The sequence below is a fragment of the Varroa destructor genome, unplaced genomic scaffold (assembly GCF_002443255.2).
Source record: "Varroa destructor unplaced genomic scaffold, Vdes_3.0 BEIS01000004.1, whole genome shotgun sequence".
In the NCBI taxonomy this organism is placed as follows: domain Eukaryota; kingdom Metazoa; phylum Arthropoda; class Arachnida; order Mesostigmata; family Varroidae; genus Varroa; species Varroa destructor.
In genome coordinates this window covers 35,625,436-35,641,440 of record NW_019211457.1, presented here as the reverse complement: position 1 = coordinate 35,641,440, position 16,005 = coordinate 35,625,436, and the positions used below count along the sequence as shown (strand labels likewise).

General features: G+C 41.0%; 1 long non-coding RNA gene across 1 annotated transcript in view; it reads left to right on the top strand.

Annotated features, from left to right (window-relative positions):
• Window positions 1-2,609: 2,609 nt before the first annotated feature.
• Window positions 2,610-16,005, top strand: part of LOC147756132 (uncharacterized) — a 26,181-nt gene continuing 12,785 nt past the window's right edge. Inside the window, exon 1 of the long non-coding RNA XR_015326295.1 lies at window positions 2,610-3,827. This is a non-coding gene — a long non-coding RNA (uncharacterized LOC147756132). The remainder of the gene's footprint in view (window positions 3,828-16,005) is intronic.

Genomic DNA, 16,005 nt, shown 5'->3' with positions numbered 1-16,005 from the left:
AGCCCTCATTGTCTCAATTGGCTTCTTAATAGGACAGCCTATTAATTATAGCTTCCGTTTACATAATGATCAAATGAGTGCAGTCTAGCTCGAATATTTTCGCCTAGATGCAGCTCCTGGGTAATTTTTATTGGCATCAATCTACACGTTCTTATAAGCATAAATGTTGCCAGTTCGGTTCACGATAACAGCATTATTAGTAATGATATTTTGTTTATAATGTGGTCTCAATGCTTGAGGAGTATGTTTTTCTTGAATTTACATAACCCTAATTTAGCCAGTCTGATAGCATCTTTGCCATGCAGCAAGTCGTCGCCGGAGCGGCCTCATTTCGTCTTTCGGCCTGTGTTCCAGCCTCTAATGTTGCCTAGATTCATCGTATCTGTAAGCGTGCGCAGCCATCAAAACAAAGCGTATACCTATCGTGTATCGCGCTATGCTATTCACTTTCGTTAAACAACACTGATAATCCAGCACACGTCTTTTCATATGCCAGGTCAGTAGCCCCTGCGGCGTTGCATGCCACCATATCGTACACATTATCACAGACTATTACGAAGAAATTCAATGAAATGTAAGATGAATGGCACGAAGTAAAAATAGCTCTAGAAGAACAACTAAGGCGCTTACGAAATCGGAGATAGATTTAAGTCAGGAAAAGCAGAGGCAAAAAGTCTACAAGAGCGAGCGAAAAGCACACAGATGGTTTATTTTGGCTTGTTCAGCAAACAAATCTACGAAACCCTAGAAACCAAGGTTACGCATCAACCCGGTCGTTCTTGTTTTTGTAAATTTAAATAAGCAGTTTATTCGGCCTCTTAGGTAGAGTAAGAACTAAGATTTGTCGGTCCAAAACATCGATACGTTAACTCGTCATTCTCAGTTATTAGAACTACTTGTACAGCGAGTAAGTTACTAAGTATTCGCTGATAATATATTTCTTATACCTGTCGTATAATAACAACTGCTGCCTCTCATTAGGCGTGTGTGAATTCCTACTTAGTGATACTAAGTTATGACGTGAGAATAACTTGGCTTATACTGAGAGCTATTAGTATTGATTTGTTTTTTCTCAACGTCTTAGTATATAGATTTAGTCCGAAGTCTGACAGGCGTTGCCCTCCTCATGTGAAAGTGTATATCTTAACGTAAACGCTCGCAAATCTATAAAGCTGCAAGGCTCAGTAGCTCTAATTAAATATGTAAGATTCACCCATAGGGATGCATAGTTTGAATATATAGGAGACTGCTTAAACCATCGCCTTTCCCACTTCTTCTGTCATAGTTTTCGAACAATGCCTCTAGGCGATGCAGTCAACAAGAAGAGGAACAGCGGCATGCACATCTTGGCTCTAATAGTCGAGTCCTTATCATTTGGCGCTTGCTTCTCCGATACTGTAGCGTACCCATTTTTTCCCTGAGCCTTCCATGTACGGACTCCTACTCAGCCCTGCCCTGCTATTCTTTATTCATATCTCATACTCGTTTCCTTCTAATTGATTGAGAAGCTACTATGTGTGGTAGAAGTGAGACATCCACTTTTCTTTTTAAAATTTCTCTGTCTAATCATTTTTCGGAAGTCTATTTAGTTGTCAAGCCAAGCCGTAATTATGGATGCTGTCACCGGCAGACACTTCTATAACTACGCTAGACGCGAAAAAAGGAGGCTGAGTAGGAGACGACCTGTCTCGTCACTGGAATATCCACAGGCGTTACGAGAGAGCTTCCTGCAGGCATTAGCTTAACCTTGGTTAGCGGAGGCTTAGATGGAGACGTGGCACCGCCACTACCCCTAAACCACCAAGTCTACCTATCAACAGCAACCCTGCTTCACTTGTTGTCCTTGTTCTACTCGTAGAAGTTTGTTCAAGCAAGCCGTTGGGTGTAAAAGAGGATTTGTGTTCTCGATGTTTTAAAAACGTAACACCTTTCATAAAGGGTGCAGCAGGAGATTTTGTACTTCACTCACGTAATGATATATCCGGTCTGATGATATCTGAAAAGCGCTGGTTAACGTGTCGCTTGTCTACTATTTTTCTAGATCCTCCGAATTCTATGTCCAAGGACAGTCCCTAGCTCCAACAGCTAGACACGGCACAACTGGTTTGGTGATGCGTAAAAACCTGCGGAGATCCTCCCGACCAGGAGATGCACTTGAAATAATTGACACTAACTGAAACATGGCTTGCAATATAACCTCTACAAGGTACACCACCGCCTGAATCAGTTATCACTTAGAGCTACTTCGTTAGCAGCATCTTCGGCGTACGAAACAAACACAAATCTTTTCTACAAGTCGATAGTCTGATGGGCTTACAAGATTGTCTAAATCCTCGAACTTATTGTATAAGCACCACAGAAATAAAAAATGTCATTTAGCTTGTCACTTGGGCATTACACACTCCTATCGAGTGCTATATGATATTGTGTGTATTGTTTTTAGGAACAAAATTATTTTCTGTTGTATCTGTTGTTTTTATCTGTGTTGATATGGTTGGCCCCGGATTCGGATCAATAATGATGAATGAAGCTAGAAGTCGTATTGCTGCCTCCTTAAATGATCCTTTTCCCTTTCAGCTCTTCAGTGCTTGACTCTCTTCATCATTTGCAACTGGCATTTCTTCGCGATAGGCCCATGATGATTTTATTGGGCAGTTAATCGAATTCTATGTCAGAGTTCGGACTTCAAAGATACGTGCTTTTATGAGGAGTGCGTTTTCGACGTCTAGTTTGTCAAGGTCAAAAATATGCTAAACCAAATCGGGCGCCTGTGCGGTGTATAGGAAGGGGATAATTTTACTACTGAATGGAACTACTAGATTTCAGATCTGAAGGATATGCGCCATTTTGGTCGGCGATTTGAGGTCGGTGAAGGTTTCAAGCTCACAAAGCGTTTGGCGAGTATTCGGTTACCGTCAGGCATTTCAAATTTAGTCAATTTTGTTTAGAAGTCAAACCTCGTAGACTGACTGAAGCGTGTAAGCAAATGTGACTTTCCGCTGTTCCTCAACATCAAGCTTGGCACTGGGCAACGCACAACCATAATTTTAGATTAGTATTCAAAATCTCAAAGAGACGCCAAAAATCCATACTAAAAAGAGGATAATATGTGTTTGGTGGGACTGGAAACGCTTTGTACACAGAAAAATGCTTGAGGAGGAGAGCAAGATGATTCAGAACAATCTTGAACAAGGCTGTCTAACAAAAATCGCACAATAGACGACGCCCCGTCACATCTGACAATGGTTGTTAAGGGCGCTTTGAAAGAGATTACCACCTTGTTTGATTCCTGGAAACAAATAGCTAACGACACAATCGACGGAGAAGGGGATTGTAAAAAATGTCCGGATAAAGTTTGATGTAGATTTGATGTTTCCTGGCGAGATCCATAAATCCATAAATTTACTGACAGACGAGAGAAGTTCATGGACAGTGACAATGGATACATAGTAAATTCGTCTGCTACTGTCATTCTAATAAAACGCCGCGTTTTTTGTCACGTAGAACACCAGCACTACCTATATCTTAACCCAATATCACAGCCTACTATACGTAACTGTCGAAAACGAATGCTATATTGAGCTCAAGAGTAGACAGAAGCCCGAGTGGCCATTTCCGAATAACGATAATGTACCTTTTTTAAAAAATTCGCAAGTATAAGACCGCAATGAATTGTATGTGTCTTGTGGGATTACAACCAACAACCCCCAAATGATGGTTGCTAGTTCTTCGGCGTTAGCATCCCGTGAGACACTCAGGTCGTCCCTTGGTGTGTGTCCGATAAGCTCACGGAAAATCTATTAAAGGCTGTAATGCCTCAGAGCAACGTGAGTCTAGGCAAATAAGTACTACATGTACTAGCTTTGTGCATGCATTATTATTAGAGCATTTCAAACGTTCAACGGGTCAAAGTAGATAGTGCCGAATATATTGAGATATCTGGATGGGAAACAAAATATTGAAAAAGTCGTTTGTAAGTAAATATTATACTGCAAGTACTACGGAACAAGAATGCTAGACTTCCGCCCTTGACGACCGACACTGCATCTGTGTACCTATATTAACAAACGTTCATCAAATCCATAGATTTTTCTTATCGTATTTGATTTAAGTTCATGGCAGTCGTAACAGGGCTAATACAATAGAAATCTATAAAAATATGCTATTTCATGGTACCGTGTTATACTATAAAAGATGTTTGTATCAGGGTATATTTATTTTTTTAAGGGAAAATTATTCTTGTAACGTATACACCACTCTATTGACGATATAATATTGATCTTTGACTGAAAATGTAACACTTCTCTAGCGTATATAGCGCCCTCGTTCTCTAGTTAATGACTATTTTAGGGTCCTATTGAAATTAATATCGCAGGCACAATAATGCTATGATAGTGAAATCGATCTTTGGTGATTATTGTTAGCGAGACGATAGCGAGAGATATTTGGGACGCTGCAGGCGTTCCCCTGAAACCAGTTCGATCGTTGTGTGACGTAGCGGTACGCCAAGCTACCTGAGCGTCCGGCTTACCAGCCGGACCTATCTAACAACACGTAACTCACTTTTCGCCACCATTGCTCTGGTCTCAACCGTACCATTGGCAGTCGCGGCCCCATGCTCGAGAACTGACCTTACGGCCGATTTTGCTCGCTATAGAATCTTGATATGCAGCATTTACTAACTGGTTCGTACTAGGCCATCGGCCTTACGATCCAGTTCGGCCGCTTGATGCTATTACATCGCCTTGTGTTTTTCTGCGCATGTGACATGATCCAACTATAGGGTGTGTGCATTTTCTTCGTGTAAATTAATACACTCAGATTCAATGGCGGTAGCGTCACTTGCCGTCTATTGTATCGTATTATGGTTACTCAAAGCACAACCGACCTCGGTGGTGACGCGTCAGGTAAAGCCACTATCGGGTCAACACAAGCGGCATCCATATTTACCTTTCGTCAAGAGGAATCTTTGCGTATGCTAGTAATTGCACTATTCAGCAAGATTTAACTAAACGTAGTACGTAATTCAAGTTATGCCAAGGCGCTGGCCAACCTTGTGCCGATATAGCATTCAATTTGCGTTCGTCTGTTTGGCTCCGTCCTATAGCCTATTCTAGCGTTGCTTAGGCTCGCTGTGAATCTCGGCTCAAACGATCGACGATTGTCTTGTGTTTTTTTCGTTGCCTCCGTTTTTATCTAGCTTCGTGTTGATACAACCAGTATTACCGCAACGGTATTATCGCTTGCTTTACGCACTACTGCTGAGGGCCAAATAAAGTTGCTGTCTACGGCCCGTCTAGCCGTTTCTGATTATCACTTGGCGCCGCCATCATTCATATTATCAACATCGCCGATTTGGTAGCGTAATGGACGACCCTAAAGAGCACGTGTTGTCTCTTTAATTTGGCTCGTATTAGCTGACACTACGCCAGCGTTTTCCAAAATCAAAGCGGCCAGCCCGGTCGGGCTTTACATAACACACCACCAGCAGCTACGATCTGTTACACCATTGTTGTTATCGTTGCCACTTTGCTGGCAAACAGGTAGACGGCCGCTTTGTCACGACGATAGCAACGAACCCTATTAACCACTGATAGAGGACGCTGGTCCCCAACGAAGTGCCACTTTAACCACAACTATTACCATCGGCATGATTGCTAGAACTAGTATTCGTACTGCCATTGCTATCCCGCCAAGTTGTCCGCGACCGTGTGACACATAAACACGCGCATAGACATATTAGATGCGATCTGAACGGACACTAAGTGGCGCCGCCACACAACTCGAAATGCAGAGACTGCTATAGCGCCGATAACAACAACGGCAACTTATCATCGTCGTCGCTCATGACGACCGCCACAACATCACCAAAATAGCAGTATCAATGGCAACAAGTAGTCGTAAAGCAGTCGTAGGGAAAGACCCCGTCGGGTCTTTCCCTACGACGACAGGCGATACAGGCTGATTCCGATTGCGAAATGAATGAATTGCGGCAGTTATCTCTTTCGGCTATGTGCGCTTTTTGTATTGCTTTTGTTGATTTCTATATGTGTGTGTCTATCTTAAACAGCCACGTGGCATGATCAAGCTAGTGGTCGGCTTCACTCGATCAGTGCTCCGAACCTCTACGCCCTTTTTACTTGGCTCAATACAACTCGCTCTACAGTGAACGAAACAATGCGGTCGTCGCCAAGCGAGCAAGTCAGCACTGTATAATGGTTACGAAATGCCTCATCTTCATTATCGGGAAAAGCACTCCGTCTGAAGCTGAACACATCAGGATTGTCCTCATTACCTATCGCTCAATCTTGATTTCTAAAAGACAGCTTATGGAGGCCTGAAAATCTTAGCCTAAAAGGCAGCTTCGATAAGCATATATATATATATATATATAATCGTTTTTGTATTTAAGAGCGTATACGGTTAGAAACATAGTGTAAGGGGCAATAAGGGTAGGTTTAGACTTTGTTTTATAGGACAGCAGAACTGCTCACTTTGCTCGTAGTGATATGGTCGTCGTCTTACAGTGTTAGCTGATCTATATCATTATCAATGAATAAAATCAGTACTTGAACTTAACAGTAGTAGCCTCGTGCTTGTCGTGCCTTGTCCACCCTTTTCGTAAATATTTAGACATAGAGAAATCTAGTTCTCTTTTCATCATATTATTGCTGCTTGGGCACTGTAACACTTCTGACATCATCTGGATCACTTACTACAGTCTCCCGATATGCAGTCTGTTTGATAGCCTTAATAAACACTATTCTTATTCAAGACTGCTTCAACAGGTGTACTAAATTTTGCGACGTTTCGGTTGTTTATACGGAATAGTAAGCTCTTCGAGTCGTTTAAACAAAGACGTGCATTGGTACCTGCGTAGATACAGCGGCACGCTTTGTCGCACCCAGAAATCTACACAGATATTTGAATTGTTATATAATCGTATCAGAGGAACTCTACTACATTGCCATACGAGCACCCACTCGCACTTATTGAGTGTAGTTATGTAGCACGCATGCGACATAAGCCCTACAGTACAGACATATTATCGTCAGAAGTAGCTAGCCAGTCAATCTATGCGACAATATGCATAACCGGATTATAATAGATTATCCCGACTCACGGAGTTAAGGGGCTTCACCTTTCCTTCCCTGACCCAGTCTCATAAATAGTGATCTGTTTGTCAAATTTACACGGCGTACATGAAGGGCAACAAAAAAAAATAGTAATACTCATGTGTTGTTGGAGTTTCATTCGAAAACGTAAAACTCGCTTACCTGGTTAACCTTTTACTCGTTCTGTTGCGTGTCGCCAAACCGGCTGAAAGTAGCTGACTGACCACCTCTGAGCCCTAATTGCGCTTGGTAGCTGAACGATGACCACGTCAGTTCTGTTGGTTAGGTATCGTTTGAAAATTATCGCTGGCTGTGTCCAACTGCCATTTCCAGCCCTAACTCGCATTCAATAATACACGGTAGTGACCGAGCAGCAGCAATTACCTCGATACGCGGTCACAGTCTGTCCTCCTGTACATAGCGTGTCTACTGGGACATATGTCCTGTGCAGTTGTACGAATAATAGTAACAATCGGAATAACATAATAAATCCTCCGAGCCGAATAAAATTACTCAAACTTGAAATCGTATGACTAGGTTTGCTGGACCTTATCGCATCTAACACTACAATGGCGTTTGTAGCAAACACGAAAAGGTAGCCGGAATCGACGACTTCGATGGCCAAGGCCTAAATAGTTCCGAAGGCTGATAAACACTCGTCAAGGAAGTGGACTCCGATAGCAGTAAAAATGATAAAAACGGAAGAGTGTTTTCCTGATTACAACTTGAAATGTCAACATCGTACTATACAACCTGTATGAATAAATGTAAAAGTCAAAAATAGATTTATATTCGAGCCGGACCAAGCCAAGCTGGTACCGTGGAATATAGCGTTTGTTGGTGCTCCCAGTTGAACTTACCTTGCTACTGCCGTTTTCGCCTTTGTATTCGATTCTTCGAGAGAACAACAGGCCGACTGATCGACCAAACAGCTCGCTATTCTTGCATTTTGTCATTGTTGATTCATTAGTATTTGCGAGTCGTAACTACACGTTTCTCCCACGTAAACCTTTTCATAAGGATAACAGCGTTGATGGTGAGGTCAGGGATGGAGAGACAAAGGAGCCATCCGTTAGCCGGCTACACTGGCGAACCATCTGACAGCTGAGGAAACAGCGTCGGTTCTCCTAGGTGGCCTCTCTCTTTCCTTCTGAAATGCGAGACCATGAGTCATACCAGTAATAGCATCATTCATAGAGGACTGCTAATTCCCGGTTGTCCGTGCCGATGCGACTCCTACAGCCACGATGGCTACGGCCAATCACCGTCTGAACAAGGGTTCCTAGGGGGTAGTACCGCTTCCAGTGTGCTACCAACACGAAAGTGTAGTGAAGGATCATTGCATAAATGGATCTTGTTATCTCGTCTGAAGAGACAAAACGTAAATAACAAATGATTCGAGCTAATAATTGCGTTTCGACTATAACCTTCTAGCCGAGAACTACAACAATAAGCCTCACACCATTCCGTTCGTCGGAAGGGGTCCAACGAGTGCGGTGCTAGCACACGAGCAAATCCTCTAATTGGGTATGCGTTACGAGCATCAGTAAAAACTGCGCCGTATGCGCCGCGATACACGAAGTTCAGCAGTGTAATGGAATTTTACTTTCTATAAACCGTATTTCATTAATTCGAGCAGTGCCACTCGATGCCTAATCTAGCGCCTCTGAATCTCAATGATAATATGTAGCTTGCTCGTAGATACAAATCCTCAAGGAACGCGCAATGAATAATACACTGTTCACGGTTTGACTGAAAAAAAAAAACTCAAAGCTTGAAGTCTAATCCATTATACAGACCAGACTTTGCTGTCAAAGTGTTCGTTTAGTGCTGTGGAACCCTCGCTCATGAAGTCCTGTTCAAAACTCGATTTAATAATGCTTTAAAGCCATAGCTTGCAGGGACAACTAGCGGATTTGTGAATTCGCCATTCGAGTGTCAGCCCATTCTATTGTTGAGTCCCTTGCGTTGCCATTGGCGTTCGTCCTGTACGGGATCATAAAGCACGGCCTGCTAACGCGCTTCGCTGTGCAACCGTATTCCTGTGTATTGTCTAGCCGCTCATCAGGTCCTATCCCTTCAGGTTTTGCAGGGCCCTCTACATTACCAGTAGTTTTCCCTGTTTGACTGGACAGTTGCTCCATATATCATATGGATAGCGGCAGAAGGGTTTTCCTACTTTTACCCTATAGAAACAAGGGAACACGAAAACTTTGCATGGATTTGTGATTGGCATTCAGAGGTGCAAGTCCCGTCTTGAAAACTTGCTGTAAATAAAGCCACCACTGGTCTGGCCGCTCAGTGGCGGCCTCAACGTCTATAAGGAAAAATTCGGTTTATATTAAAGGGGTTTTAAAGAGCTTTGTGGTTTTGCTATGACTTCAAAAAAATATTGACTAACTTATTTGATGCTGATTATCTCCTGAGAGGAGCTGTTTCGCCTAAAGCAAACGACGGATTGTTGTGCAGTTAATCCAGATTGGGTCATTTCTATGGGCTTAGGACATCAGGTTAGTAAGCTGAATGTAAAAAGGGCCAGAATCACGCAGCTGATTCGACTTGATGTGAGTATCGGCTGAAAGGCCTTAACATCGCGCATGGCCTCTAACGATTTCAGATGCCAACTACTCTGAACATCACTGAAACGTTTGCGGTAGTCGTGGACGAAGGGCATGCGACTTACCCATTCCCAGACAAAGTTCAGTCTCGAACTATTTGAAGAACAGTCAGCGACAGCATCACCTGAACAGTAGAAACTAGGAATTCTGGGAAGAGACCAATAATCAACGAAGAACAAACTATTCCAATCTTCTGTAAATCAAGTAGCATGTTCCTGCCAATGCATCTACACCATTCCACTAGTTTTTATGGATTTAGATCTACACGTGTACTTTCCACACAGCCATACAAATACGAATATAAAACTTCAAGTTATGTTATACGCTAAAAATGTCTCTTACGCGATTTTATCGGGTTATCAGATTTTTTTTTCATTATTCTGTTCGTGATAAATATTTTTGATAATGTCACTAACGCAGTAAGTAAAAGAGAGTATTATCAAGTATTTTCTACAGAAAGCATACAGTGTCCTCAGTTTATATGGAGCATATTTTTTATGAGAATAAAATAATGGTCGTTTTGCTTAAATTGTTAACATTTATCCCTTTCTTGCATATTTCATTTATTTTAAATTATAATATAAAATTGTGTTATTAATGCAAAGTGATAGTTATTATACGGAATAATGCTCTATATAGTTACCCTAAGCATTAGTAAGTTATTTTCGTCATGAGCTGAATTTTTTGGATTTCTAGAGTATAAATAAGTAATACCTTTACTATAGATAATGATAATAGCAACAAAAGGCACATACGTAATAAAGCACAAGGACATGCATTGATGCCGAGCTGCTAAGCAAAAATACTGGCCCGATTTTATAAAAAAAAAAAAAAAAACGTTGAAAAAGCGTGTAAAATCATGCTCGTAATCTCACTAGGATAGAAAAAATGTTTTCATGTCTAACTTTTGACAACATATTCCAATAACCATATGAAATAACGCGTTACGTACTCTGGCACAAGTAGCACAGAATTTGTATTTGTGACCTAAAGTATTATCGTTATCTATAATTCCTTAATCAAGCTTCACCAGTTTGTATATAGCGACAATAAATAAACGAAAATATTAGATTAGTCATTGAGTGAAAAGTTTTTTTAACCTTAACGTATAAGGGGCGTTAAGCCTGCTAAGTGCACAAATGGTTCCAGAGGTGCCATTAGGTAGAACCTAATCATTATAATTAGGTTAAGTAATTTCACAGTACAGAGATCGCTCGTACGAAGAAATTTATGGGATTTTTTTGACGGAGCTGCAAGTGCTTAATCGCTTAACAAAGTGTGCAAAAAATAAGGCAACCTAGATGACGTTACTGGAATGGATGTCATTTTTTTTCAGTGTATTATGTCAGCTTTACTAATTTTTTCCCAGTTCGCGTTCTTATTCCGATTCTGTTTTTGCGTCCAACGTTGGGACAACTGTCTCACTGAGATATATAGATCGAAGATGGAAAAAGGCGAAGACCACAAGGCGTAGAATCATCATAGAAGATGTCAGTCATTCATTACTGAAGGCAAACAATTCAAGGAAAACTGACGTCGTTAAGCATTCAAAGTTGCCAAGGCTTCTTCGATTTACAACTGACAATTGCCTTCCAAGTTAAAAGCGGGTTGTAAGTACGACTATTTGGCGCTCAGCGCATCCTTGAAGAGTCAGCTATGAAAGATTTGGTGTCAACCCAAAGGTAAAATTGAAATAAGGGTTTCTACACTGAGATAAATAGAACAAGTTAACATACCTAGCGAAAGATAAAGCTTTCCAATAGCAGACACCGGTGTGTCTCTTACAATAAGCTAATATAACAGCAAGCTATTTCAGCGTGTAAATGAGCAGGAACACGGTTTTCATTTGAATTAAAATTGAAATAGCTTCAACTAGAACAATTCTCGGACGCTTTAATACAAGTTACATATATATATGGCTTTCAAAAAAATCATCAACGTGTACATTTAATTCTACCCCAAGAAGTTAAGGAAATGTTCAGTCTTTCCGATAGTAAGTTATTTGTTGTGTGTGACAACAAGTATACGGCTTGTAACATCGCTATAAAGACTAATTTTTGAGAAATCTCATACAGCCTGCAATGTTGTCAAGAGGTTGCATTTTCATGTAAACGAGATGAGCGATAAACAGTGTGAGATCAACCAGTCGATATATTAATCTTGGCAGATGGCTCTATCGGAAATCAATTGAAGCAATCAGAGTAAAGCAAATTGTCTCCCGAATCTTGGGACAATTCATGCATCAACTATCGACAGGGTAGAGTCCTTCTGACAGATCTTTCAACTCTGTGATATTCTGTTTTAGAGATAACGTGGAGACTTCAGACCTATAATACACACACGTATATATGTATGCACACACTAGAACTGTGCAATATGCTACGCTCCGTTCAAAGCTGCCCATGTAACATTGTCTATCGAACCTAGCGGCAAGGCATAGAGAGCAATATATTACAAAATGACAACGTACGGGTAGTCTGATTAAAATCAATATCATATTGAATTTTTGGAGTATTTCAAAAAAGAATATAGAGGTATTTGTTGCAGATTGCAAAGGTTTTTATAAGACTCTAGACAGTACATTGAAATAATAACCCACTTCCTAAAATCTATGACTTACATATTATCCTTCTCAACTCGAAATAATGCTATGATCTCTACTCGAACAACGAGGGTTAAAGACAACAATAGTCAGATACATTTTGTTGGCTACATTCAAAATCACCAGGACACTAAGGGCATCAAGATATCATTTAGATATCGAGATTATACGAGTTCATAAACAATTCGGCCACAGCAGAGCATCTGCGACATTTTTTCGTGGTTCATAGAATTTGGAAATGCACTACTTAACATTACAGTGTAAAAAAGGCGCCCCCTTGATTTTAAACAACTAGAAAACTCTTTTGTGGGTGCACGATTACTGGATTAGGTCTACGCGCATAATCTCTACATAGATATGGCATCTCGATACCCTTCTGCGGGGTCCCAGCCTAGCAAATAAAAATATTTTCGAGCTATTTGATTTTGATCTATGGTTCTCTCTCGAACGTCACGAACTATAGGACCAGCGCAACGTTTCTTATACATACCCCAGCAACCACAAACGTAATGTTTTCTTTGCAAGGTCTGGAAGCACTTAGCAGCGCGGACGCTCGTAATCAGTAATGCCAGCGGCTTTTTTCTTTCAATATATCACACAAGGCGTAATACATCATACAGTTTTGCTGGTCAAACGCATCTGTGAAACTAAGAACTAGACCAATCCAGTAAAGTCACCTCATTTCAGCTATAGAACGAAATCAGTACCACATGGTTGTAAATTTGGCGCCCTATCACCCGCGTGGACGGTCAGCGTATGATTACATCAGCTAGCAAATAGAATTTTTTCACGACGCAGGGTAAATCATTTCTTAGAGAAGTTCATTGGAAGACTATCAAAGAACCGGTATAAGTTCATTTATGATACTGAGATCAAGATGATGAGCATCATGCGATGAAGTAGGCGTACGCAATTGAATAGGATAGAGAACGAAGGCACTTTGTCTAATTGCGATTGCGTTGATGAACAGCAGAGCCTTAACTGTCGACACCCCGCTAGTTTGTAATCCCGTAAAGCAAAGCAGATACCGGACTTTTCAGGCAGCTCAGATGTCAGATACCAAATTTTATCTTTTAGATATATATATATAGACCTAAAAGAAATCGTTGTATCCAATGGAATGGGTCATTCAGTAAAGTTTGTTGCCGGCATTGCATTTTGAGGCTACGAAAACGAGTAGTTTGCTAGGACGGACATATTGCTTAACTCAACGATTAAAACCAAGTTCGCTAGCCATAGCCAAACAATCGAACACAGATGTTTTTGCGAGGATTCGTATAGATGATGCGAAGTTATCAAGCCTGCTACGACAATGGCAAACTGTCGCCTGCAGCCTGCAGACTCCGTCTGCACATTCTTATTGTATCCAGATGGCAATTTCTTAACCTGATAAGGTTCGTTAGCGACAGAGAGACGTCGCTAACGACGTCACGAGGGAATCGGCAAACAAAGCTTCGCAATACAAGCTTCCTGTATCGATCTCGTAGCAGTCTACAACGTATGGGCCACCTGACCCTTAATCATTTTGACCTGCTACGAACGTAAACAGTTACGCTGGGTACGCGAATTCGTCGCAAACCCTCAAATCACTGTATTCGAACGAACTAAACATATGGATGGATGATAGCCTTTATCCGAAATAATATATTATGCAACAATTTCTTGTTTCACTGGTACAATATGTTTTTACCTATTCATAAATTAATTAGAAAAAGTCTGTGCATTAACTTGGATCTGCTTCACTCAGTCAAAAAAATAATTTCGCTAAAAAGGAAGCTTCTGATCACCTTCTTCTTTTTTTTACATCTATAATCCAAAACGATGAAGTAGCCAGCTCGATGTTCACCTGAGTTCCTCACAGCCTGTAAGGAATAGCTAAAACACTGAAGATCATACGATGCGTGTCTATTAGCTCTACTATGCAAAGGAAGTACAGATAACTTTGAATTTCGGGTGCAATTACATTTAACATAATGACAAATTCGTGGAAGAGAGAATTACTCTAGTACTGTTATGAAGAAAAAAGGCTTTATACAGTTCTAATGCATTTGTTCAGTTTAAGCGGGTTTTGCAAAAAACCTATAGCTCAACTCCACTATCTTCATCATTACCTCGTTCACTTAGTCCTTGTGTAGAATAAAAGGCCTACATCGTTGTTAGGGTGGCTAACCAGATAGAATGTAAAACTACAATTAAACAATGGACTACTGCGGTGGCTTCAACTCGAATCACGCAGTCTGTGATATAATATATATATGTATTTTTGTGTATTTCATTTTTACCTATGTTTCGGACACTAACAATCTGTGATGTTAACCACAGTTTCAATTGTTACCTTTTTTAAAATTTAACTTTGTTCTATTCCCTGTTGGAGTCATAGTCTCTTCTGTTGGCTCTGCCGTTTGGCACTGGCTTCCTATTTTTTGCGAAACTTTACGCAAAGAACGAAGTCGTTGATTTTTAAGAGGGTACTAAGGTCAAGGGGAGTTTACCATTTAGTGTAGTGTTTTATGACTAACCGAGTGCGCACGTTGTCTGCGACGTCACTGGTGGGTCAAGGACCGCCAGAAGGAAGAGGACATTGTACACCTTTCGAAAATACACGATGGCACACTTTATATGTTGAATACAACGGCTTATAACGTCCAGCGAAGCGCCGCGGCTATCTACTGTCAAACGAAATTGTGCCGAGAAAAAGAGAAGAAAGGGTAGAAGACCGTTAAGTCGAATATTTTCGGGAAAGCGACGGAAGAGCGAAATCATTTAGTACTAGCGCTTTTTAAGCTAGTTAGTGTGGTCTCTACGTTCGTAGGCTAAAGAAGTATAGTCGGAGTGAAAATGGTGGCGTAGAAGGCTATATGTGTCGAGTGAATAATGACGACACTACCCTGCTGGTAATAGGGTATGTCTGGAGGAAGTCATACCAAAGTCACTCAAACAGGTCACCTATGCAATTTAAAAAAAGAGTAAGACCAGGCGAACGGGAACCTAAAAAGGGCATGGTAAAAAGCATGGATTGGTTGTCTAGGTTCGGGTAATCGTGCAGAAAACCGTGGCACCAGATGACTTCTGACAGGATCCTTTCCAGCTGCCGCCGTCGTAAGCTGCAGGCCACTGTATTGCCTCTCGGCCTGTTTCAGGTCAAATAGTTAGAGAATTGCGAAGCCTTTGTATGGAAGGGCTGTATGAATTTTATAGGCTTTTAATGAATTCGCAGCGATTCGATTTTCTAATAGGACTATGCAGGACGGACAAATACTAGATAAACTTTACTCGTTTTCATTATAAACTAAGAACTTATCGACTCGTGTGTTCCGTAGGATGCGAGATGCGATAATGTTTGAAAAGTTTATTCACAGAAAAGCCAGACACCTTAGAAAGTTACCGACTCAAAGTAGTACTGCCATGCAACAAAGGCATGTCGAATTAATCTGAACTGTCTCGTACGTTTTTTTAGTGTATTACGATTTAAATTGTCCGTAACATTGTCCACACCGCATCTATCGACCACTGAACGGCCGTGGGTGAGAAATTCAAGTAAAAATTGTATAACTTTTCATCAACATTTTTATAGACTCCGCACGATAGTCGAGCCTTTCTTTGAGCACATGCAATTTACATTTTTCTATAGCTCTGTGTGTGTGTTCTATTCATTCAAGTAATAGTCTAT